We start from the raw sequence: 26,978 nt of genomic DNA on the forward strand, positions 1-26,978 counted from the left end.
GGGAATACTATCCATGAGTAGAATACCTCTGTCTGGTGAGATTCATGTGCCTCTATCACGAAAACTGCTCTACCACCTCTAGGTGTTATACCATGTTTTATAAGTTTTAGAGTAATTGCTTTCCTCAGATTTGGATGGATAAGAATAGCATCCGCATCGGTTTCATTAAAACCTGTTTGCTTAAAAGGTGCTACGACTGGGTCTGTCGCAGATTCACCGGTCACAGTATTATTATCCCCGTTTTGGGATATTGTTTAATGAAAACTGCAGAGCAAGTTTCAAGGAAACAACGATAAGGTGCAAAATATTTTGGAACACTGTATCATTCAACATTGAACAAACCAAACAGCTAATACATAGGATTCTCGTCCTACTCAGCTATGGCAGATATTATCCCTACCCACTCCAGACGTCTTATGGAGTTTTATGAGTGGGGGTCTCTGAGAAAAACACGACTGAGTTACTGCAGAATCTAGCGTTAAATGAGTGCCTTACCAAACCGTTGGGCACCATGTAGTGTAGTTCCTATATCCCTGATAGGCTCTATACACTATAGATTTGACATAGGACTGAGGTCAGTATGTCTCTAACGAGTACATTAAACTTAATTACTTGTGTGTGCTAGCTAACTCAGAGATCACTAGAAACTTCTCGAATAGCAAAGAAGGGATTCATTTCTGACAACCGCATAAACATGACAACTTTGTTTCCCTTATAATCGAAACAGTCTCAGAATCTTGGAAACAATAGATAACAGTTTTACTCAGTCAATCGTGCATGCTTCTTTTTTACAGAGTTTACACAGAAATAGGTAGACAGGCGTTTCAATAAAAAGGGTTTATTGAACAGTCTTATTTCTCGTGCAAGAGATATGAACTGCTACAATCGTAAGACAGAATGGGAAGTATAATCGTACAGCGTTAGTTGTAAGATTAGATAATACTGCAATAGCATGGTTTGTAGCTATGACATATATTCATAAAAATACATACATAAATAACACAGGCTAAAATGTGAATACTCATCTGGTGCTTCTAGTTAGTTCTACCCCTGTGTACCTAACCTAAGTGCTGTATGAGGTAAGAAGTAGGTGCTGTTTTCTAAAGTATAGCTAGCTATAGTTTAGTTTTGCCAGAGTTGCCAGAGTTCCTCTAGTTTCTTGTCTCCTCCATACCTTAGAATGAGAGCGGTTGGAATCTCTTTCTGGGTCTCGATCTCTAACACCCCGTAAGGGGAGTCAGAGACACAGGAGCTGGATTCTCTGCGAGGGGGATGACAGCGTCTGGTCAGTGCGTCAGGCGGGGACTCGAATTCCTTCTGAACTTGCCGTGGCGAGCCGCTAGCCGAGCCGTGTAAGTAGGCAGTCATGCAGTCGGTAGGGAGCCAAGTGAAGGTATATTTATACCTTGAAGGTGTTTAGGAATGCCACTATTGACGTAAAAGTCGGGCAGAGGAACATCATGAATGAACCCCTAAGGAATCGATGTTCATGCATAATAAATGAGTTCTTGGAGAAATCAATAATCCAAGCAAGGGGAAGTCCTAAACGATTAAGAGTCTGGTTTTCCAAGAACTCGTTGTGACATGGATGGACGGATTTAGGTGGCCATGCCTGTATTTTGTTAGAATGTATAATGCCTAAATAAGGGTTGGATTTCTATGTCTATATATAGGCAATACGAATTGTGCCTATATAAGGGCGTAAATCAGGAAACCTACATATGGTATCTAAATCGACACACAACAGTCCTGCTCCTTGGCAGGTGGCCCCTTTGAGTGTGAGTAGAAGAATCCAGTTGACTGGCTTTGCCTTTCCTCCTTGTCACATAGATACACTAGTTTCTTGCCAAAGGCGGCCACAGCTTTCAATATGTCACCATACTGATCAGACAATAGGAAAGATGTTCTTTCTCTCACCACTGTTTTTCTCACTGTCCCTACCACAGTGTCTCACTTATCTCATCCTCACCAAATGTGACCTCTGGGTGCACTTCTCCTAGATCATCCTAAATCCTATCCACTCTCACAACAGTTGCTTTCAGGTCTGCTTTTGACACCATTATATAGGAAATCTTTACTTGTTATGAAATATATCTCATAGCAGTATACAGTCATCCTGACTGCCAACCTGGCAAGTGTCAATGCTGCCAACTCCATCCACACTTGCAGGTTCCGGTATTTCTGTTATCTTTAATTCTATTTGCATGTTTTGAGTTATAAAGAAGGCCTCCCTCCCTCTAGGGCCGTCTTAACAGCATTATAAACCCCCGGGCAAAGCAGTGCACTGGGCCTTGCCTACACAACCACTCACAGGAATAAAATTGTTTAATGGAATTAAGTGAAAATTTGTGTTAAATTCTGGTCTGCATGAGGTCCCTGTGCTCGTGGAGCCCCCGGTCAACTGCCCAGCATGCCCATGCGTTAAGACAGCACTACCTCCCTGTAGTTGTCTTTCATTGCTCTTTGGTTTCAAGGTATTGCTCTTACACCGTTTCTCTGAGATTTTACCGACTCTACTTGAAATAAATCAAGATTTTTTAGAACTGGACACAGCATTCTCCTTCTGTGCTATGTTTATACAAATGTATTTTTTTACGATTATCAATTGTGCAGCGACTATGTATCAAATAGTATTTCAGTATCAAAGCTTAATTAAGAAATTGATTTGAAAAGGGGATTTTCACAAGTAACGAGTCATGTGGAAAGTGAATGACAGGGATGCGAGAGGATTGGATTGGAAAAGAGAAATGGAAGGTGAGAAGATGCGTACGGAGGATGCAGGGAGATAGGGTTTAAACAAGTTCTTTCGATGCATAACAAGCTTGATGAGCTCATCTTTGTAAATTATCTAACCATAGTTACTATGATTTTATACCAAAAGATTATGCCTAGTCTTTATACAAATTATGACATTATCTACATTGTTTGCTAACAATATAATTACACGCCCAAGTTTGGCTTAGACAGGAGAGCCAAATCTAGTTTAGGACTACAATGGATATAAAGAAAAGACATAGACAACATAGACATGAGAAATGTGATTCTAGATTTGTGTTAACTTCAAGTTTTTTTGGTTATAGTAAAAGCAAATCCAAACAGTCTTAATTCTGTTTCTGAAGTCTGTTTAACCCTCTCTATCATTACAATGAATTGTTTCATATCCTTCCTTTTACAATCACATGTGCCTGCTTGGCTTGAGCAGTACAGCTATGCCTCTTAGAGAACTGAAATAGAACTACAATGAACATAAAAAAGAGATGTTCTAGGAACACCTTTTTGTTCTTTTACCTAGATTGGAATAAATCTTTGGAAAATAATTAAGTTTTTATTTAAGGTATGTTTACAGTTGGACTAATAACGTTTTAGTTAATCATGCTATTTTGTTCTATATCCAATTAATGGACTACCATGTGGCTGCAATGTGTCTAATGGATTTCGTGAGTTTTGGCATCCATACTGACTAATTTACTGAACTAAGTTTAGCTGTAATTAGATGATTGAATGCGAGAAAGATACATTAATTTACACAATACAGTTATGTTTTTAACCTTTGGCATCTCATATGCATTTTTGCTTGTACATGTCTTAAATTCTAGAGTTTAATAATACCTCTTCTGAAGATAGGATTTGCATCAGGAATATGGATATATTAAAACGTAAATCCAATTTCAGAGAAAGAAAATGTCTATAAAAAAGATGAAAATTATGGATAATATACAATACTATAAAGCATAAATGAAATATTTAGATAAATGTATTTGCATGTCCTCTTATTTATAGTGAGAGGCTTACCATTTGTGATGAAACTACTTCCAGCCTTTTTCACTCAGCATTCTTTTGAGCACTGTGTTAAACTTTTCCTTTTTATGTCATGAAGAACTTGGAAATGGAACTGAGTGGAACTCTTTGGCTCCCACGTTTATACACATTTTCTACACAGAGATGAGGATTTACTGTCTTAAACGTCAGAAATGGTTTGGAGTGGTTTATTTTCAAGTGTCCTTGTCAGGCCGGCCTTCAGATGCATCCCTTGTGAAGTGATGCTTTTCACAGCAGACAGTGCTGGTGCTGGTGCTGGCTCCATATTGGAGCACCCAAAACATGGGTGTTAGTCCTGGCAACCTTGGCATGGTTTTCTCCAAACTTTATGCTTTCAAACCTTCTGTTTTTGTGACTTCGTGCTTGCTGGCCTTGACTTGGCTCACTTTTCTACTGCTAACCAATGCTAAAGTGCTTGTGCTCTCTCCTTAAAACCAAGGCTGGACTGGCTACTGGGCGTTTTGGCATGCTGCCGAGCTGAGGGCTGATTTTGTTGATGGGGACCTGCGTGTGCCTTACGAAATTTGTTTTCCTTCGTTTATTTCAAAGCACACGCAGGTCTCCATCAACAAAATTAGCCCCCACCGCAGTGACATCAGCCCCCAGCTCGGCAGCATGCCGAAACAGCCAGTAGCCAGTCTGGCTCTGCTTAAAACATATTAGATTGGATTATACCTAATTGGCATATTTAATTTACTTATAAATCCCTAGTAAGGTGTCACTACCTGTGACCAGTGTCTGTAAATTAAATGCTACTAGTGGGCCTGCAGCACTGATTGTGCCACCCACTTACGTAACACTTTAAACATATCTCAGGCATACCACTGCTCTGTGTGTGTGTGTATGTGTATAGTTTTAAACTGCCATTATGACCAGGCAAAGTAAACCTTTTGCCAGGTCAAACCTTCCTTTTTGTAAATGTAAATGTAATACACCTACACAGCCCCAATGGTAGGGTGCATGGCATTCAAAAAGTTGGACATGTACTTATGCGTTTTAAATGTCCAGGCAAGACGCAACTTCGACGCAGAACATCACAATGATCTGAAAACCAGGGTTTAAGATACTGGCCCACGCTCTGTCGCAGATGACCTGAACTTGTGACTTTGTCCCGGTCCCTCGTGACCAGATAACCAGAGTTAGCACTTTGTGAGCTTTGCGCTATTTTCTCCAAAATATTTAAAAGTGAATATCTCCAGTTTTACTAATTGAATTTATATCTTATTTTATTTATTAAAGAAAATGTTATTTTTCTAATTGGGGGTAGGCTCCTTTTTGTGGTGTTTTCACTTCATTACTGTTTGGAGTATTGCACAGATACTTTACACGTTACCTCTGAGTTAAGACTGACTGCTCTGAGCCAAGCTCTCAGAGGGTTGCGCACAGGTGAATTTAAGGTTGGCTTGTGCCTCACACTTACAAGAATTGTTGTGGCTGGTTGACCAGGGCTCACACCCCATTCAACCAACAACCCACGTTCGCACAATGGGCACAATGAACTGTGAGTTATTTGCGCCTAGCTGTCGCCTGCTTTAATGAATCATTAGTCAAGGATATGAAAAGGGCAGGCCTGACTTAGAAACGTCCTCACTTTGAGCAACAGAAAATGCAGTCCTGTGTTTTACCTCTATTACCAACCAAATGTAATTGCTCAGGAAAACCTAATGAACAACCCCTTGCTAACAAATTGTTCATGGATTTTCTAGGTAGCCATTTCTCTATCCTCCTATTTTCAGTGCCTGGATCTCCTTCCTGCAGCCACTGGAATGCAGTAATACTCTTCCACTGGTGTACCTCTCCAGATCATAGAACAGATCCTGCATCTTACAGAGTCAGGGACAGGACTAAGACTCTGAGGAGACGCTAGATTAGCGTGACTCCAGGTCCCCCAAAAAAGTCTGATTTAAACATACACATGCACTTGGGCACTTAAGGCAACAGTACATGTGCATATATCATGCAGGGGACTTTCTCCTCCCAACAAAATCAGTAAAAGATGATCGTTTGCTGCTGAAATATTTAACAATGTAATGTAGTAGGAAAACTGTGGGAGAGAAAACTATATTTGAAACAACTTATCGTAGTAATAAAGTTACCATATGAAGATATGTGGCCAAGACACCTCATTTTCAAGCTAGGCTAGTCATTGTTTTAGTGCAGTCTGGGGTTTGAAGTCTTTGCTTTGATCACTTGACTTTATTGGACTATCACACCTGAAAACATTATTTGTAAAAAAAAAAAACAACACTGGCCGACTTGCTGCCTCATTATAACTAAGAGAACTCTAGGGTATATATTTCACAAGTTATTGTCTTTCCCCCTCTCTCCCTCCCTACCCAAAATTATAAAAACTTTAGTTATCTATATATGGTTTAAGGTTGATATTGGCTTATTATATTGTTCTTTATTTGCCATTGTTATTATATCTTGAAACCTTTAATAAAGTCTTTTGAACACAAAGACAAGCAAATATTTGAAGTGAACATATAAAGGAGCTGCTCTTCACCTACAAATTGTGAAACCCCCAGGGCTCTTTATTTCTGATTTGCATGCATACACACAAACACGCACAAGCACTCGCATATACACACACACACACACACACGCACACGCACACTCATATACATAAGACTGGGGTACTTTCAAGAAAGCCCACTGCCCGCCTGTTTAGGTCGAGCTGGCGTTGGAGCGCGAAGCGCTCCCGCCAGCGAGTTCTATAGTCGCCGTGTTCACTGGCAAGGGAGTCTAGAGCTGTGCACGAGCCGCTACTGGCCTGTGCACGAGCCGACTCAGCTCTGTGGACGCGCACGTCTCCGGAAGACGTGCTGCGCCCGAACCGCCTCCCGCTTGTTCTTTCAGCAAATATTCTCGGCGCCGTAGGACAAAGTTACCGAACAGCACAACAGGTAGGCTTTTTACATTTATGAAGACAGTATGATAGGCCTCGTACACACACCTCCCCTTCCAGTGCCATACTAAATCAATCTAGCAGTGTACCCTAGGTATAGTTGGGTACAGAGTATTTGAGATCTTGCTGTTGGCTATGGGCTATTAACGATGAAAGTATTCTAAAGCTTTGTCTGCGCAATTACATATTTTGTGATGATCATCGTGATTTCCTGTTTGGGTTTTTCGGATCCAAGAGAGGTGTTAACAGTCGATAAAGTTGATGTTTATAAAACTGTAATAAAGCGTCCTGTCTCTTTTTTGTGTTAAGCTTTTTTTTGTTTTCTACACGTAGTATATATATATATCTATCTATATATAGTCCAGGGCAGACAACCAAAGGAAGAAAATAATTTCGCGAAAGGCGTGTATTGTATTGTAGCTGAATGTATATAGTGCTTCTTACCTCTGAGGAAGTGCACTAGAAGAGGGGTAAGCACACTTACAGAGTGCAGTTTCAGAGTGCAGTTTCAGGGTGCAGTTTCAGAGTGCAGATTGAGAGTGCAGATTGAGAGTGCAGATTGAGAGTGCAGATTGAGAGTGCAGATTGTGAGTGCAGATTGTGAGTGCAGATTATGAGTGCAGATTGTGAGTGCAGATTGTGAGTGCAGATTGTGAGTGCAGAGTGCAGATTGAGAGTGCAGATTGAGAGTGCAGATTGAGAGTGCAGATTGAGAGTGCAGATTGTGAGTGCAGATTGTGAGTGCAGATTGTGAGTGCAGATTCAGAGTGCAGATTCAGAGTGCAGATTCAGAGTGCAGATTCAGAGTGCAGATTCAGAGTGCAGAGTGCAGATTGTGAGTGCAGAGTGCAGATTGTGAGTGCAGAGTGCAGATTGTGAGTGCAGAGTGCAGATTGTGAGTGCAGATTGTGAGTGCAGACTGAAGATTCAGAGTGCAGATTCAGAGTGCAGATTCAGAGTGCAGATTCAGAGTGCAGATTGTGAGTGCAGATTGTGAGTGCAGAGTGCAGATTCAGAGTGCAGATTCAGAGTGCAGTTTGTGAGTGCAGATTCAGAGTGCAGATTCAGAGTGCAGATTGTGAGTGCAGATTGTGAGTGCAGATTGTGAGTGCAGTTTGTGAGTGCAGTTTGTGAGTGCAGATTGTGAGTGCAGATTCAGAGTGCAGATTCAGAGTGCAGATTCAGAGTGCAGATTGTGAGTGCAGATTGTGAGCGCAGATTGTGAGTGCAGATTGTGAGTGCAGATTGTGAGTGCAGATTGTGAGTGCAGAGTGCAGATTCAGAGTGCAGATTCAGAGTGCAGATTCAGAGTGCAGATTGTGAGTGCAGATTGTGAGTGCAGATTGTGAGTGCAGTTTGTGAGTGCAGTTTGTGAGTGCAGATTGTGAGTGCAGATTTAGAGTGCAGATTCAGAGTGCAGATTCAGAGTGCAGATTCAGAGTGCAGATGCAGAGTGCAGATTGTGAGTGCAGATTGTGAGTGCAGAGTGCAGATTCAGAGTGCAGATTCAGAGTGCAGATTCAGAGTGCAGATTGTGAGTGCAGATTGTGAGTGCAGATTGTGAGTGCAGATTGTGAGTGCAGATTGTGAGTGCAGATGGTGAGTGCAGATGGTGAGTGCAGATGGTGAGTGCAGATTGTGAGTGCAGATTGTGAGTGCAGATTGTGAGTGCAGATTCATAGTGCAGATTCAGAGTGCAGATTCAGAGTGCAGATTCAGAGTGCAGATTGTGAGTGCAGATTGTGAGTGCAGAGTGCAGATTCAGAGTGCAGATTCAGAGTGCAGATTCGGAGTGCAGATTCAGAGTGCAGATTGTGAGTGCAGAGTGCAGATTCAGAGTGCAGATTCAGAGTGCAGATTGTGAGTGCAGATTCAGAGTGCAGATTGTGAGTGCAGATTGTGGGTGCAGATTCAGAGTGCAGATTGTGAGTGCAGATTATGAGTGCAGATTATGAGTGCAGATTGTGAGTGCAGATTGTGAGTGCAGAGTGCAGATTGAGAGTGCAGATTGAGAGTGCAGATTGTGAGTGCAGATTGTGAGTGCAGATTGTGAGTGCAGATTGTGAGTGCAGATTGTGAGTGCAGATTCAGAGTGCAGATTCAGAGTGCAGATTCAGAGTGCAGATTGTGAGTGCAGATTGTGAGTGCAGAGTGCAGATTGTGAGTGCAGAGTGCAGATTGTGAGTGCAGAGATTGTGAGTGCAGATTGTGAGTGCAGACTGCAGATTCAGAGTGCAGATTCAGAGTGCAGATTCAGAGCGCAGATTCAGAGTGCAGATTGTGAGTGCAGATTGTGAGTGCAGAGTGCAGATTCAGAGTGCAGATTCAGAGTGCAGATTCAGAGTGCAGATTCAGAGTGCAGATTGTGAGTGCAGATTGTGAGTGCAGTTTGTGAGTGCAGTTTGTGAGTGCAGATTGTGAGTGCAGATTCAGAGTGCAGATTCAGAGTGCAGATTCAGAGTGCAGATTCAGAGTGCAGATTGTGAGTGCAGATTGTGAGTGCAGATTGTGAGTGCAGAGTGCAGATTCAGAGTGCAGATTCAGAGTGCAGATTCAGAGTGCAGATTCAGAGTGCAGATTCAGAGTGCAGATTGTGAATACAGATTGTGAGTGCAGATTGTGAGTGCAGATTGTGAGTGCAGATGGTGAGTGCAGATGGTGAGTGCAGATGGTGAGTGCAGATTGTGAGTGCAGATTGTGAGTGCAGATTGTGAGTGCAGATTGTGAGTGCAGATTCAGAGTGCAGATTCAGAGTGCAGATTCAGAGTGCAGATTGTGAGTGCAGAGTGCAGATTCAGAGTGCAGATTCAGAGTGCAGATTAAGAGTGCAGATTGTGAGTGCAGATTGTGAGTGCAGAGTGCAGATTCAGAGTGCAGATTGTGAGTGCAGATTGTGAGTGCAGATTGTGAGTGCAGATTCGGAGTGCAGATTCAGAGTGCAGATTCGGAGTGCAGATTCAGAGTGCAGAGTGCAGATTGTGAGTGCAGATTGTGAGTGCAGAGTGCAGATTCAGAGTGCAGATTCAGAGTGCAGATTCAGAGTGCAGATTGTGAGTGCATATTGTGAGTGCAGATTCAGAGTGCAGATTCAGAGTGCAGATTGTGAGTGCAGATTGTGAGTGCAGAGTGCAGATTCAGAGTGCAGATTCAGAGTGCAGATTCAGAGTGCAGATTGAGAGTGCAGATTCAGAGTGCAGATTGAGAGTGCAGATTGTGAGTGCAGATTGTGAGTGCAGATTCAGAGTGCAGATTCAGAGTGCAGATTCAGAGTGCAGATTCAGAGTGCAGATTGTGAGTGCAGAGTGCAGATTGTGAGTGCAGATTGTGAGTGCAGAGTGCAGATTCAGAGTGCAGATTCAGAGTGCAGATTCAGAGTGCAGATTGTGAGTGCAGATTCCAAGTGCAGATTGTGAGTGCAGATTGTGAGTGCAGATTGTGAGTGCAGATTGTGAGTGCAGATGGTGAGTGCAGATGGTGAGTGCAGATGGTGAGTGCAGATTGTGAGTGCAGAGTGCAGATTCAGAGTGCAGATTGTGAGTGCAGATTGTGAGTGCAGATTGTGAGTGCAGAGTGCAGATTCAGAGTGCAGATTGTGAGTGCAGACTGTGAGTGCAGATTGTGAGTGCAGATTGTGAGTGCAGATTGTGAGTGCAGAGTGCAGATTCAGAGTGCAGATTCAGAGTGCAGATTCAGAGTGCAGATTGTGAGTGCAGATTGTGAGTGCAGATTGTGAGTGCAGATTGTGAGTGCAGAGTGCAGATTCAGAGTGCAGATTCAGAGTGCAGATTCAGAGTGCAGATTCAGAGGGCAGATTCAGAGTGCAGAGTGCAGATTCAGAGTGCAGATTCAGAGTGCAGATTCAGAGTGCAGATTCAGAGTGCAGATTGTGAGTGCAGATTCAGAGTGCAGATTGTGAGTGCAGATTGTGAGTGCAGATTGTGAGTGCAGATTGTGAGTGCAGAGTGCAGATTCAGAGTGCCGATTCAGAGTGCAGATTGTGAGTGCAGATTGTGAGTGCAGATTGTGAGTGCAGATTGTGAGTGCAGATTGTGAGTGCAGAGTGCAGATTCAGAGTGCAGATTGTGAGTGCAGATTGTGAGTGCAGATTGTGAGTGCAGATTGTGAGTGCAGAGTGCAGATTGTGAGTGCAGATTGTGAGTGCAGATTGTGAGTGCAGATTCGGAGTGCAGATTCAGAGTGCAGATTGTGAGTGCAGATTGTGAGTGCAGATTCAGAGTGCAGATTCAGAGTGCAGATTGTGAGTGCAGATTGTGAGTGCAGATTGTGAGTGCAGATTGTGAGTGCAGATTCAGAGTGCAGATTCAGAGTGCAGATTCAGAGTGCAGATTCAGAGTGCAGAGTGCAGATTGTGAGTGCAGATTGTGAGTGCAGATTTTGAGTGCAGAGTGCAGATTCAGAGTGCAGATTGTGAGTGCAGATTGTGAGTGCAGATTCAGAGTGCAGATTCAGAGTGCAGATTCAGAGTGCAGATTCAGAGTGCAGAGTGCAGATTGTGAGTGCAGATTGTGAGTGCAGATTGTGAGTGCAGATTGTGAGTGCAGAGTGCAGATTCAGAGTGCAGATTGTGAGTGCAGATTGTGAGTGCAGATTGTGAGTGCAGATTCAGAGTGCAGATTCAGAGTGCAGATTGTGAGTGCAGATTGTGAGTGCAGATTGTGAGTGCAGATTCAGAGTGCAGATTCAGAGTGCAGATTCAGAGTGCAGATTCAGAGTGCAGATTCAGAGTGCAGATTGTGAGTGCAGATTGTGAGTGCAGATTCAGAGTACAGATTCAGAGTGCAGATTCAGAGTGCAGATTCAGAGTGCAGATTCAGATTCAGAGTGCAGATTCAGAGTGCAGATTCAGAATGCAGAGTGTGAGTGCAGCGTGCAGATTCAGAGTGCAGAGTGTGAGTGCAGCGTGCAGATTCAGAGTGCAGAGTGTGAGTGCAGCGTGCAGATTCAGTGTGCAGAGTGTGAGTGCAGCGTGCAGATTCAGAGTGCAGAGTGTGAGGGCAGATTTAGAGTGCAGATGCAGAGTGCAGTTAAAATGTTGCTAGGCTAGGGCTTTAAAGACACCCCAAACGTGGAAAAGACTGCTGTTTTTCTTTGGTTTTGTCCAATCTTGTCCAGACGGTCACGCCTAGTATTTTTTTGCAACTATCTTTTCTCCTAAAACATTAATATGCAGGATTGCTGAGGGGTCTCCCCTGTCAGTCCTCGTGGTTGTTTTTTGTGAAGCCCCTGCAAGAATGGCCATAAAACAATTGGCTGTTTCAGTTGTCTAGAAACACCACAGATTCTGCTTGACCGGGGCGTGCTCCATGACTTGCAAGTGGAACTTCACAGACAACTACATAAAAAAAAAGCATTTGCAATGCAATAGGTCTCGCATTTGTGAGAGTTTAACCTATTGGCATTGTAAATGAAAATGCCTTTTATTTATGTTTTAAAAACCAACACATAAATAAAAGACATTGCCATTTACAATGCCAATAGCTCAAACTCTAACAACTGCGAGACCTATTGCATTGTAAATGCTTGTTTTAGAAAGTGTTGCTGGAAGATCAATGGGAGTGGAGAACAGAAACCCGTCAGAAGGTGGGAAATTAGGCACTGAAGCGCCCGCTGAGGAAGTAGATCGCTTCCTTTCAAGTCCGAGGACACGCACGGTTCGCATCATTGTCGGGTAAGTGAAGTACATTTCTGACTTTGACCTGTTTTCAGCTGTGGTGTTCTAGTCTCCGGCGACACAAAAAAAGTTTTGGGCATACGGAACCTTTTGGTGTTAGTGAAATAATACTTACGAAAATGTATCCTCTGTGTGTTTAAGGAGAACTGAGGTGTGTATGCTCACCTTCACATGAAACGAGAAAGATGGTGACACAACGTGATACTAAATGGAGGGAAGCAATGGAGGTATTATTAAAACCATCACTTTTGAACACAAGCCCAACTAACAATCCTGGGATTTGGATAGTCTAGTTTGTACTGCACAGATTTAGTTGTGTTTGGGTAAAATAACATAGTCATTGAACAGAATGGGAGACAGAGAAGATTCGTGTGGAAAATGACAATGCAAAATGACCCCTTTCGAGTGGAATCGGGGTAACCAGAATCATAGGTGCAACTGGTATGCAGATCTTCTTTGAAACAGACTCTGCTTTCTCTACCTATATTTGATTCAACTTTTTCAGCCAATTATATGCCAATAACCCTCCTGCCAATCACAGTCAAAATTCTTCGGAGCCTTGTAGCTGCCCAACTCTGCTCCTTCTTTGAAGTCAATACCTTTCTTGATGATGCCCAGATAGTTTTCTGATCCGGTCATCGCGTGGAGACAGAGGTCTTCAGCCATTGATGATATTGCCCATGTGGCTGATACTGGCAGTGTCGCAGCCCTGTTATTACTCGCCCTATCAGCAGCTTTTGGCACTGTTAGTTACTGCATTCTGCTTGACCAGCTGCATGAAACCGGCCTAGGATTACTGTCTCTATTATGATACGTGCTCCTGCTGGATGTTAAAAAACACATTTCAAAGATCTTTTCAATCTATATCTCTGAGATCAATCGGCAGGCGTTGTTTGGCTAGCGCCAAGACATAACATATGAAAGATCATACCTGTTGCAGTCATTTTTGACAACACACAGATTTTTGGCAGATCTTGTGTTGTGTGAAATGTATGTCTTGGTTATTTTGTTCTAAATAATGTAAATTGGTTACTGGGTGTGTGTGTCAAAGCACATATTGAAACGTCTAGCCTTTCTCTTGTACAAATCCAGCAGCAGTGATGTCTGCCTCTCTGATAGTCACACAAACTGCTCAAATGAACTGTGCCTTGAGTAACACTCAAGGGAGGCTCCTCCGTAAAGGCAGGGGTTGCCCCACTGCCCAGAGCCACCAGATGATAAATAAAATGATAATAACACAATGATATTCTTATTTTATTTACCATTGTCCCCATCTGCATAAAAAGTATAGGGTGGGTCCGGGCATGGCAGGAAGGAGGAGTAGTGTGCACTTATAAGTGAGCATGTCTGTTTGGCAAGCTTAGGACAGCATTTATGTTTCTCCAACCCAGCTGTGTTGCACAGCAGTGTTGGAGAAAAAGGGCAGACTCCCAGGCACCGTCTAAGCGGCAAACGAGGCCACTCAGACCAATGCTGCTGCTGCAGCTGCTGCTCTCAAAGCGTGAGGGCAGCATCTGGATTGGGTGGGGAGCCTCTTTGCTTAGAGGCACAGCCACTTCCGAGGAGCAACAAAGCGGTTGGCAGCATCAGTAGAGCGCAGCAATAGGTACGTTTTTTTGAAAAAAGCAGAGAAGAGAAAGAAGTCTGGCCTGAGGTGGGTTGTATTCACCACATGACCTACCAGCCTCACCTCTTTAATGGCATGTGATGCTTTTAGTCACTTGCTTACCTACACAGAAGAAACATCATTAATCTCCTTATGTCAAATGTTTCATACAGTGTTTACCGCCTATATTGATTCCTATTTGTGAATTGTAGTGGGTCGCTATTTGACCTACTTCACAAATATTAATGAGAGAGGTGGCACTTTGCAACTAACTTCGATTGGCTACAGTCACAGGGCCCGATTCACAGAATGAATTTAAGACTCAAGTTAGGATTTTGTCTTAAGTCTGTCTTAAGTCTGTCTTAAGTTTGTCTTAAGACAAACTTAAGACAAAATCCTAACTTCTGTGAATACCAAAAGTAGTACGTTCATTCTGTGAATGCCAAAAGTAGTAAGTGCATTCTGTGAATACCCACATAGTAGTAAGTTTAGGATTGAGTCTTAAGTTCATTCTGTGAATCGGGCCCGCAGTATGGTGGCTGCTGGGATCAGTGTGGTCGCTTTTCAATAAAGCAATTTTAAAAATGCAGACCATTTTCCTTAATGGAAAACAAGATGTGTTTGACATTTTGTACAGCTCCCTACTCCTAAAAATGCTTTTTTAAAGATTCACTACGGGGAACCCTTTCCATTTGCGAATTGGTTAGCACCTTCTTTGAGGTGGTTTGAAAATATTTTGGATTTTGGTTGCAAAGCATAAATACATGCCATAAGGAACCAATATTTGAATGGTCAGTCTTTCAACACACCCCTTTCAAATACCGATCTGCAATGGTTTCCTAAACCCATTGAATAATTCTGAAAACCTTTTCTAAAATGTGACTTGGTTTTTGAAAAGAGTTTTAGCTTTCACAATCCCTCTAATTTACTGAGGGATTTACATGAGGCCCCTTTTCTACTTCCTGGTATAAAAATAGCACACACATTATAATTAAACCACCCTAAAAGTTTGGAATTGTCCGCCTCAGTTTGACTCAAGTTAATTTACTGCCCTCTACTACGCACTCTTAATTATATCAGTGAGCAATCAGCTCATTGCCTAGGGATTATTCATTGCGGATCTGCACACTGCAATTCCTGTGTGCCTCAAAATAATAATCTAATAATCAATTTCTGTAATTGCTTTACATGTATACTCATAGGCAGTCCATTTTTAGGTCTCGCGACCTTGCGCGCATCGAGCGGAGCGAGAATTCAAGTAGCCAAAATCCTCGTCAAACCAAGGGCTTTCTGCTGCGGTTTTGTTTAAGTTCACGTGAATCACGTGATCAAACAAGCACACGCATCAGCCTCCCTCCCTCCTAATTGCATTTTTTTAACGGCCGCCGCACAGCACATCAAAGGGCTTCGCCCAGCGTGCGCTCTGCGGCTTCTCGGCTTCTCCTCCCCTAATTATTCATGGCTCAGTTTCCCGCACGCATTTGTTGACATTTTTTTCGCCGCTCTCCCCACTCGGCCCCCTCCCCTGCCCGCCGTGTCGCATTTCTCCTCCCCCCTCCCCTTCTCTGCCTTCCATTCCGTCTTGTTTTAATTTATGTTCCTTCGTCCACACTAATTTTTACTATTATTTATAAGTATTTAGTTTTGCAGCACAATATCATTGGTGCAACAAGGATATTGTGCTGCAAAACTAAATACTTATAAGGTCCCACAAGCGAGACCTATTGGCAATGCCAATGCTTGTTGTTTTGTATATCTGCTTTGTTGAGTTTATTTTATTCCATTTTTCTCTGTCAGTTTGATGTGTCAACTTAATGGGTGAAGGAAGACCTTGCGCTAGACGACCACAGGCTTAAGGGCAGGCGCTGGTTGTTTAGATCATGTATGTCATACAAGCAGATGCAGGTTTGCCTCTGCACCAATCCCCGATTGCCTAGCACATGGGACAGGGATTAATTTAAAAAATATATTTTGATTGGCATTTTATAATTCTTCATTACATTACAAAACGTGTAATTTATGTTTATCATCACATCTTGTAGACACTAAGCGTATAATTTGAGAAGACATTATCCACCAATAGTAATACATGCAGTTTGCTATCAGTGCATGTATATATACTACCTACGTAATCGGGTAATTTAATGTGTGGGAGAACCTTTCCTTGGATGTCAATGGTGTCTGTAGCTCTGACAGTGTTCATGTCCTCGATAATGTCTCTCCATGTAAGTTAGGATGTCAGCTCTTCATCAATATCATTACGACTGGGTGGGAGGTGCTGTATTGCCATATTAAAAGCATATGTGGAGCATTATAAAATATGAAAACAAACTGTGTATAGATCCTAAAACACAACTCAATTAAAGCAGTTTGCGGGTATCTTGAGGTGTTGGAAGAGCGTTTGTGGGTGATAAATAGTGTAGGGTAGTGTGGGCCAGTGTGACCTTGATTCATAAGCACACCTAGCACAATTGCGCTGTTTCCTGGGGGGGTGAGGTGGGGAGAAGAAGCATGGAGGCCCCACCCACTCTCCATCATTAGCAAGGCCCACCATAATCTGTCCCCATTGTTCCCATTAGCTTAATCTGTGGGGGAATCACTATCATCATCTGTGCTATTAGTTTGGCTCAGGTGCTCCCAAACAAATAAGGCATCCCTCCAGAGGTCTACGATCGGATGCTGGCGTAGGCCTTTTAATTCTTCTCTGCGAAGTGCCCTACCTTCGGCCCCAGCCCATCTAGACAATTCTTGGGTCCAAATATTTATCTGTGGCCCCAGAGATAGCCTCCAGGTCATCGATATTCTCCTCCTGGCTAGTGCCAAGGCCAGGTCCATGAACCTATTACCCATCTTACGCTTAGGCGGGCGGGGGCATAATCCCAACAGGCAAACCTCTGCTGTCAGATCAGGGGCACGTCCGAGCACGGTGTTGATCTTGGACAGCACTGCCTGCCAAAAGATACATACTCTTTCACAGCTCCAAGTCATGTGCAGGAAGTCTGCGTCCAACTGGCTGCACAGTCCCTTGGCTCCCCCCAAAGCCAATGAAAATCCGTTGAGGGGTCATGTATGACATATGTATGTAGTTAAATTGGATGTATTTTAAACAAGTATTATGAGAAATTTTATTGGGGGACTCTAGCACTCTGCTTTACTCTACATCTGTGAATTCTCTATCTAAGAACCTCTCCCATCTGCCCCTTAGTTGCAACACTGGGTTTGAGGAGGCCTCAAGTAGTGCTGGGTAAAACCATTTAATTTGGTGGCCTACAGTTCCCAGTGTGACCAGAGCATGAAGCAACTATTGGGTTTCTGGTTCTTTCCTGGCTGTGCCCCACAGCAGCCTGAATGCTCGCACTAGCACCTCATATGTGAGGAACTGTCCCGGTGGGAGTCCAAACCCGTGAAACTATTCCGTGAAGGAAGTATAGTTTTGTTCTGGTAACAGTCCACCACAGTCTCAAACCCAGTCTCCGTCCAGGCTGACATCTGTTCAGCTGTAAAAATCGACTGTGGCTCTCCATATAGCAACCCCACCAGTGGCAACTCCGAGGAGTATCTCAGGGAGTCCCTAACCCTAGTTGTGCAGCGTTTAGAGCACTGTAAAGATGTGATCGGCAGTGTCATATTATAACGGACCCTTGTAGTCTGGTTCAGAAGCTTTGCCAGCAATAGGCGTCAGCGTTGGTTTGGCTCAGTGAGAAAAGTCCCCTCCTGGTTTACCCCCTCCCTCCATTGGGCCACCTACTGCAGTTGTGCTACCAGCTGATCGAGCTCGAAGTCCGGCACCCCCAAGCTCCCCTCCCTCATAGGGCATTGAAGGGTCTGCAGCAACACTCTCCATCCACCCCCAGACACGTTTGTGCACCACAGCATCCAGCGGGTGCAGGCAGCAGGCAATAACACTGGTACGTTAGCAAAGAAATATAGGAGGCGGGGCAGCATACCCATTTTAGACAGAGAGACTCCAGCCATAATAGGGAGCCGCAGGGACCCCCAAAAGGCCATACTGGAACTGAGCGATCCAATTGCCCTATCCAGGTTACCCTCCTTTAAATCCTCCAGTGAATGGAAGACTCTAATTCCCAAATATCTAAATGTGTCAGGGGTCCAGGTAAGTTGCCAGGGAGCACCCGAGAACTAGACAAGGGTTTGGCCACAGGAAACAGATGTGTCTTCCGCCTGTTGGCCCACAGGCCCAATAGGTTCTTGAATACATTCAGGACCCAAAAAGCTATCTCAGCCCCTGTCCCGGCATTGTCCAGGTAGATTAACAAATCATTGTTATATAACGAGATAGTATAAGTTCTGCCGCCTATTGTTAGTCGCAGCCTGTCCCCACCTGAACAAAAGAGCACAGCTAATGGTGCTATCACCAGCGCGAACAGGATTGGTGACAGGGGGCATCCCTGGTGGGTGCTGCATGTTATTTTGTATTGCGGGGAGATATTCTTACCCGTCTTAACCTGTACCGTGGGGTGGGAATATAATAGCCACACCCACTTCATCCACCCAGCTCCCAACCCTAGTCTCTTCATCACCTCAATTAGGTAGGCCTGCTCACCGTGTTGTTTGCCTTTTCCAAGTCGACTGATAGCAAGGCAGCCCTCTGGAGGGATCTCGCTTCTGAGTGATAGAGGACGGAGAACAGTCTCTGAAGGTTGTATGAGGTATTACGATAGAGAATAAACCCGTTTTGATCAGGGTGAATTAGGTGTAGCATATGGGGGAGGAGACAGGTCGCTAGAATTTTACTCAATATCTTAAAATCTGTATTAAGCATAGACATGAGTCTGAAAACTTTCACTCCAGCGTCTGGGCCAACTGTGTTTGGTAGCGGAACCACAGTTGCATTTTGTGTAGATTCCGGCAAGTGTTTTAACCTCAGAGCTTCTGCGTACATAGATACTAGGTGAGGAGCCAGCTTGGCTACGTATTTCGCATAAAACTCTGCCAGGAGGCCATCAGGACCTGGTGTTTTACCATTGACCATTGGCGCGATGGCCCCACTGACCTCCTGTACAGTTACCGGCCTGCCAAGTTCATCCGCACTGTGTTCATCCACCGTGTGGAGGCACAGCAGAGCAAAGAAGGCGCTAATTCCTATCTCGGTGGCGAAGGTCAGTGTTTCAGAGTATCTCTGGAATGATCTATTGATCTCACCGGGTCAAATTCGGTTATACCTGCTTCTGCCTGAATATGGGTAATTGGGGCACCCCAAGTCTTCGGCCTGACTAGGCACGCCAGTAAGCGACCAGCATTCCCCTCTTCTCCCTGCACTCAGTCCATGTACGCCCTATAATATTTTTTTCGTAGTCTCTCTAGAGCCTCATCGTGGAATTTACATGTAGCCAACAGGCATATATACGCCTGTTTACCCTATCCCCTGTATATTATCCAGTAGGTGCAGGTCTCCCTCAAGGGCCAGAAGCTCCCGATGCAACTCCCTCTGGACACGATTGTCTGTCCTATACAGTGCCCCCTCACCACCACCATGAATGCCTCCCATTCCACTCGTACAGAGGATGCCGTATGCAAGTTTTCAATAAAGAACTTATCTATTAAGGTTTGTAAGGAGTTACTACACGGTACATCCTCCAAGGAAATTGTGTTCAGTCTCCATGTGGGGATCAGGGGTCTGTGCTCACGGAATTGGTAAGATATCATTAGGAGGCTATGGTCCAAGAATGTCTGACCTACATATTCTCTGTGTTATATGGAGCAAGTAGCACCCATGGAGCCCCAGAAAGCATCCAGCCTTGTGGGGAGGTGGTGCATGGGTGAATAAAAGGAGTATTCCCTGTGTTCTGTGTGCTGGAGCCTCCAAATATCCTGCAACTACCAATGGGCCATTCACTACCGCAGTCCCTCTGCCTTTCGATGGGCCTGGGCCCCGAAAGGGGGGATGTGAGTGGTCAAGTTCCATGTCGGCCACACAATTAAAATCTCCACCCAGAAACATGTCAGCCAAGTGGGCAGAGAAGTCTGCCATGTAGGTCAGTTGGTCATGGTTGGGCGTGTAAAGGCAGCCCAGCGTGATCTCCCAGGCCCAGCAGTCATCCCGCCAGTAGGCCATACCTGCCTTCATTATCTATTATGGTACAGGAAACTTCAAAAGGGACAGTTGGAGCCTTTAGGGGATCGAGGCTGCACAAATTGACATACCAGGGTGTGCGAAGCAGTGGTACGTGATGTGGCGTAGTGAGATATAGTGCCTCATGCACCGGCCTCAAAGTTCCTCCAACCCAATTAATGTCTCCAAAGTTCAGGGCAGCGTCGGCCCCTCTGAGGTGACCACGGACACGGCTGTTCTCGGCAGGGGGCTCAGCTATATTATTTCATCCGCAGTCTTTGGGGTCACTACTGGCAGATCAAGACTGACCCTGTCAGAAGAGTCCGAGTCTAAACCTCCGGTCCCCTTGACAGATTGCGTTTCTGCCTCCGACGGGGAGCCATCCTCGCGGACAATCTCGGCGACTGCCTGCAGTGCCACTGCTTTCTCATGCTCGGTCTGTGAGGGACTCGGTTTCTTTTACAGAGTGCCCGCAGCCCTACGGTAGTCTGCTACAGAGTGTTGCCCCTGGCCCTTTTGAGGGAGTCCAGTTCTATATGCCTCGATCCAGTCCCAGGCCTCCTTGGGGTCCTCACAGAAGTGCGTTTTACCACCCAAGACTATAGGGAGGCGGGCAGGAAACATGAGGGAGTACTGGAGGTCCTCTTCCCATAATGCCCTCTTAGCTTCTAGGAACGAGGCGCGTCTCCATTGGACCTCAAGAGATTATCCGGGAACATCGAGACCATACTATTGTTCACTGTAAAGGGGCGATCTGTATGGGCTTTCTGCAATAGGATGTCTCTGTCTCTGTAATGTAAGTCTGGCAATGACCGGTTGCGGAGGACGGCTCAGTGGTGAGTCGGTACTCTTTGTGCCCTCTCGAGAGTGTAAAACTGCGTCAGGACCCCAGGTGCCACCACTTTGCTGAGCCATGGTTCCAGGCAGGCCACCATATTTCCGTTCTCAACCCCCTCCGTTAGCCCAAGGATATGCACGTTGTACCACCGGCTACGGCCCTATCCATTCTCTGTCATGTGTTCCATGATCAGGACCTTATCCCTAAGTTCCGCTACCTGTTGACTCAATGCCTGTTGCTCTGGGCCAGCCCAGCGAGGTCCGACTTCACCACCTTCACCCTGTCGTTCAGCCTTTGGTGCTCCACACGAAGGAGCCCCAGGCCCACTGACACTGTACTATTGTCCTGATGCAGAGTTGCTTTGGTATCCAAGATGGCCTCCAGGATCTTTGAAAGCTGCTGTTGAATAGGGTCCATCACTGATTGTGTCTCCAGGCTGCCCTGAGCTTGCACTTGCATACGCTCATCTGGTTCTGGGGCAGCTCCAGTTTGTTTCCCCCTAGTCTTGCCCATTGCATAGGCCAGAGTAGGGTCCAGTCCGTGTATTGATGTGTAGCTTCCAACAGGAGGTGCCAAACAATTAGTGAGAAAGGGACATCATCCACTCCCACCTACCATGAGTGGTCTCCAGCCCCAGTTTAGTCTCCTTTCTTCGTGTAGCCACCTTCATCTCGTGCGCAGTCTGAGGGACCATCAGGGAGCAACCATGCGGGCCTCCACCGACAGTCGGACCGCCCGAGGTCTGCTGCCTCAGCGTAGACACTCCTCCTCTTCCACAGGGGTCGCCAGACTCCCAAACACCCCACGTCTCCACAGTGTCCTTGGATACTTCCTCAGTATTTGCCCACCGAGGGTGACAGAGCATGGAACTCAGGTCACTCCACAATTTCTCCATGGGCAGTCGCCAGGCCTCACCTAGGCTCCTAGGGCTTGCGGTAAGAGCCTCCCTGTTTCCCAGGGTAGAGTCACCAGCTCAGGCCCGGCCAGGTCCCGCATCTCAGGCCTCAGGGCCAAATCCAGTCCCACAACAGCAGCTCCCCTGTGCGCAGCACTTCCCCTCTGTACCTCCCAGTTCTCCGTGGGGCCACTGCCGTAGACCCGGGGAGGCCCCACATCTGCGACTTCCCTCCGCTGGGGCCCGTCTACTCAAGCCCACTCTCCAGGGCGTCAAGCAGGAGCGTGGTCACCACTGCCCCCCCACCCCCCCATGGACCAAGCTATAGAGGCTATTGGAGGCAAGGGGCTGACCGCATCTCCCCGTCCAGCCCAATGTTCACCTTGCCTGATCTGGGCCCCGAGAGTATGCTGCCCACACTCACCAGGACGCAGTCCCTGCAAGTCTCTTCTCTCGGTTGGGCCCTCTAGGCCTCCACACTCCAGGGACTGCCAGTCTGCAGGCCGCTCCCAAGCCAGAGGCACGTCAGAGCTTGGCAGCATAAGCCTCGCGATGGCGGTCCCCCAGGCAGCAAGGATCAGTGGTATCTGCACCTGCTACGCAAGCCAGGCAGCTGACCCACCTCCAAGCATCGAGCATTCCCACCCTGACACCGTACCTTGCTGCGCCCCACACCCCTAGTCTCCGACGCGCGAGACCCGGGCCGATCAGCTCTTCCGGGTTCGTGTGCAGCAGCACTGTCGAGGTGGCACCCAAAGTCACAATGGTCTCCCCGGCAGAGCCTCTCCGAAGCCCGTCCAACTACCACAGGTGTCCGGGCTTGAGGTTCCACTATTTGTAGGCAGATTAATGGCAGGCCGGTGCCGAGCTCTATGCTCACGTGTCCACCATCTTCAGCTGGCTAGCCATGCCCCCATGACAAAGGGATTAGCTATGGTTTAGACACAGTATAATCCAAAATGACTACCGAGATTTGGAAGTCTTACGTGATTTTGAACATCCAGGTAAATCAAGTGGACCATCAATCTCTTAACCAATGTGTTTCACAGCCGATAAGAACAGGCAATATGACCAAGGCGCTCTTTGTGTCCTGTTTGGCAGCCAACTTTGTTCACACTTCAGCTGTGCAGTCTGGGTATGTTAGGTCTTGGGGGAGTGGTGATGCAGTCGGTTCTTTCTGGTTTAGACAAGGTGGTAGTATTCCAGGATGATGTTTTGGTTTGGGGAGAAAATGAATCTGATCATGATTGTAATCTGGAAAAAGTTCTCAAGAAACTAGTGGATGCTGGTTTAACAGTGGCTAGGGAGAAATGTAAATTTGGCATGAAGGAGGTTGAATACCTGGGTCACACTTTATCCAGTGAGGGTGTCAAGCCAAAACAAAATCTGGTAGAAGCGATTGAGAAAGCACCAGCTCCTAAGGACAAGGACCAGTTAAGGTCATTTCTTGGTCTTGCCGAATATTATTCTAAATTTGTAGATCATTTTTTCAGACAGAGTATATGAGCTTAGGAAATTGATGAAGAAAGGGGCCAAGTTTGAATGGTCAGTTGTTTGTCAACAAAGTTTTGACTCTATTAAGAAGTGCATTGCAAATGCTGTCTCTCTGAAGCCTTTTGATCCTGCTGATCAAATAATTGTCTCTACGGATGCCAGCAACTATGGGTTGGATGCTGTACTTATTCAAATACATGAAGGTGTTGAAAGAGTTGTAGCTTTTGTGTCTCGCACGTTGAGGGGTGGAGAACTCACATATTCTACTATTGAGAAGGAACCTCTAGCCTGTTGGTGGGGTGTGCAGTATTTCAGAATGTTTGTATGGGGAAATCAATTTCAATTGCATACTGACCATAAACCCTTGATTGATCTTTTTTCCACAAAGGGGGCAAGCAACGCTACTCCAAGGATAGCTAAATGGTTGTATCGCCTTCAGGAATATGTGTTTGATATCAAGTATATTTCTGGGGCAAAGAATGTTAATGCGGATTGTGTATCAAGGGTACCTTTGGATGTTGGACAAGATTTCAAGGAGGATGATTGGATTGTTGCTGAAGTGGAGGATGTATGCAGTGCCATTAGTCTAGCACAAATACCCTAAGGTGTCTCGGCGCTGTTCAGATCAAGTGCGTGGAGAGATCAAGTTCTTACTGATTAAAAAGCCATGTTTTTAATTGTCTCCGGAACGTCATCAGGGAAGGACAAGATTTTATATGGAGGGGGAGAGTGTTCCACAGCCTGGAGGCAGGAAGTCTGCCATGTAGGTCAGTTGGTCATGGTTGGGCGTGTAAAGGCAGCCCCGCGTGATCTCCCAGGCCCAGCAGTCATCCCGCCAGTAGGCCATACCTGCCTTCATTATCTATTATGGTACAGGAAACTTCAAAAGGGACCCCTGGTCTTACCCATATAAACACCCCTCTGGCATACGCCGAGAATTTAGTGGCAAATATGTGCCCTCTACAACGTTGATGTCATTTTCACTTCCCCCTGAATGAGGTGTGTCTGTTGTAAGAGGGCAATCTGTACCCCGTCTTTTCAAGTAGTTATGGATGTTGTGTCTTTTAAACATCGACCCATCGCCCTAATGTACCAGGTGAGGAATTTCAATATTTGGTGATGAGTCAGCACCTTAAGTAATACCCATCCCTACCCCCATGGCACTCGTCCTGCCCCTGACCCCAAAGAAATGAAAGAACATGCCCCCACCTGCTTTTTTAACAGAGCAAATCAAACTTAAAGCATTCCAACAGTCAACAACTCCCAAATCCCAGAGCATATCGGCAATGCTGTCTGCCCAAACCGTAAATATATCTTATAAGTTCAATAAAGGCCCGAGCCAGCTACAGTTGGAGCCATTAGGGGATCAAGGCCGCACAAATTGACATACCAGGGTGTGCGAAGCAGTGGTACGTGATGTGGCGTAGTGCGATATAGTGCCTCATGCACCGGCCTCAAAGTTCCTCCAACCCAATTAATGTCTCCAAAGTTCAGGGCAGTGTCGGCCCCTCTGAGGTGACTACGGACACGGCTGTTCTCGGCAGGGGGCTCAGCTATATTATTTAATCCGCAGTCTTTGGGGTCACTACTGGCAGATCAAGACTGACCCTGTCAGAAGAGTCTGAGTCTAAACCCCCGGTCCCCTTGACAGATTGCGTTTCTGCCTCCGATGGGGAGCCATCCTCGCAGACAATCTCGGCGACTGCCTGCAGTGCCACTGCTTTCTCATGCTCGGTCTGTGAGGGACTCGGTTTCTTTTACAGAGTGCCCGCAGCCCTACGGTAGTCTGCTACAGAGTGTTGCCCCTGGCCCTTTTGAGGGAGTCCAGTTCTATATGCCTCGATCCAGTTCCAGGCCTCCTTGGGGTCCTCACAGAAGTGCGTTTTACCACCCAAGACTATAGGGAGGCGGGCAGGAAACATGAGGGAGTACTGGAGGCCCTCTTCCCATAATGCCCTCTTAGCTTCTAGGAACGAGGCACGTCTCCATTGGACCTCAAGAGTATAATCCGGGAACATTGAGACCATGCTATTGTTCACTGTAAAGGGGCGATCTGTATGGGCTTTCTGCAATAGGATGTCTCTGTCTCTGTAATGTAAGTCTGGCAATGACCGGTTGCGGAGGACGGCTCAGTGCTGAGTCGGTACTCTTTGTGCCCTCTCGAGAGTGTAAAACTGCGTCAGGAACCCAGGTGCCACCACTTTGCTGAGCCATGGTTCCTGGTAGGCCACCATATTTCCGTTCTGAACCCCCTCCGTTAGCCCAAGGATATGCACGTTGTACCACCGGCTACGGCCCTATCCATTCTCTGTCATGTGTTCCATGATCAGGACCTTATCCCTAAGTTCCGCTACCTGTCGACTCAATGCCTGTTGCTCAGGGGCCAGCCCAGCGAGGTCCGACTCCACCACCTTCACCCTGTCGTTCAGCCTTTGGTGCTCCACACGAAGGAGCCCCAGGCCCACCGACACTGTACTATTGTCCTGATGCAGAGTTGCTTTGGTATCCAAGATGGCCTCCAGGATCTTTGAAAGCTGCTGTTGAATAGGGTCCATCATTGATTGTGTCTCCAGGCTGCCCTGAGCTTGCACTTGCATACGCTCATCTGGTTCTGGGGCAGCTCCAGTTTGTTTCCCCCTAGTCTTACCCATTGCATAGGCCAGAGTAGGGTCCAGTCCGTGTATTGATGTGTAGCTTCCAACAGGAGGTGCCAAACAATTAGTGAGAAAGGGACATCATCCACTCCCACCTACCACGAGTGGTCTCCAGCTATGTCTGGGCTCCGAGCCCCAGTTTAGTCTCCTTTCTTCATGTAGCCACCTTCATCTCGTGCGCAGTCTGAGGGACCATCAGGGAGCAACCATGCGGGCCTCCCCCGACAGTCGGACCGCCCGAGGTCTGCTGCCTCAGCGTAGACACTCCTCCTCTTCCACAGGGGTCGCCAGACTCCCAAACACCCCACGTCTCCACAGTGTCCTTGGCCACTCCCTCAGTATTTGCCCACCGAGGATGACAGAGCATGGGACTCAGGCCACTCCACAGTTTCTCCATGGGCAGTCGCCAGGCCTCACCTAGGCTCCTAGGGCTTGCGGTAAGAGCCTCCCTGTTTCCCAGGGTAGATTCACCAGCTCAGGCCCGGCCAGGTCCCGCATCTCAGGCCTCAGGGCCAAATCCAGTCCCACAACAGCAGCTCCTCTGTGCGCAGCACTTCCCCTCTGTACCTTCCAGTTCTCCGTGGGGCCACTGCCGTAGACCCGGGGAGGCCCCACATCTGCGACTTCCCTCCGCTGGTGCCCGTCTACTCAAGCCCACTCTCCAGGGCGTCATGCAGGAGCGTGGTCCCCACTGCCCCCCCCCCCCCCCATGAACCAAGCTATAGAGGCTATTGGAGGCAAGGGGCTGACCGCATCTCCCCGTCCAGCCCAATGTTCACCGGGCCCGATCTGGGCCCCGAGAGTATGCTGCCCACACTCACCAGGACGCAGTCCCTGCAAGTCTCTTCTCTCGGCAGGGCCCTCTAGGCCTCCACACTCCAGGGACTGCCAGTCTGCAGGCCGCTCCCAAGCCGGAGGCACGTCGGAGCTTGGCAGCATAAGCCTCGCAATGGCGGTCCCCCAGGCAGCAAGGCTCAGTGGTATCTGCACCTGGTACGC

Source organism: Lissotriton helveticus, chromosome 2_1, assembly GCF_964261635.1.
Source record: "Lissotriton helveticus chromosome 2_1, aLisHel1.1, whole genome shotgun sequence".
Lineage (NCBI taxonomy): Eukaryota > Metazoa > Chordata > Amphibia > Caudata > Salamandridae > Lissotriton > Lissotriton helveticus.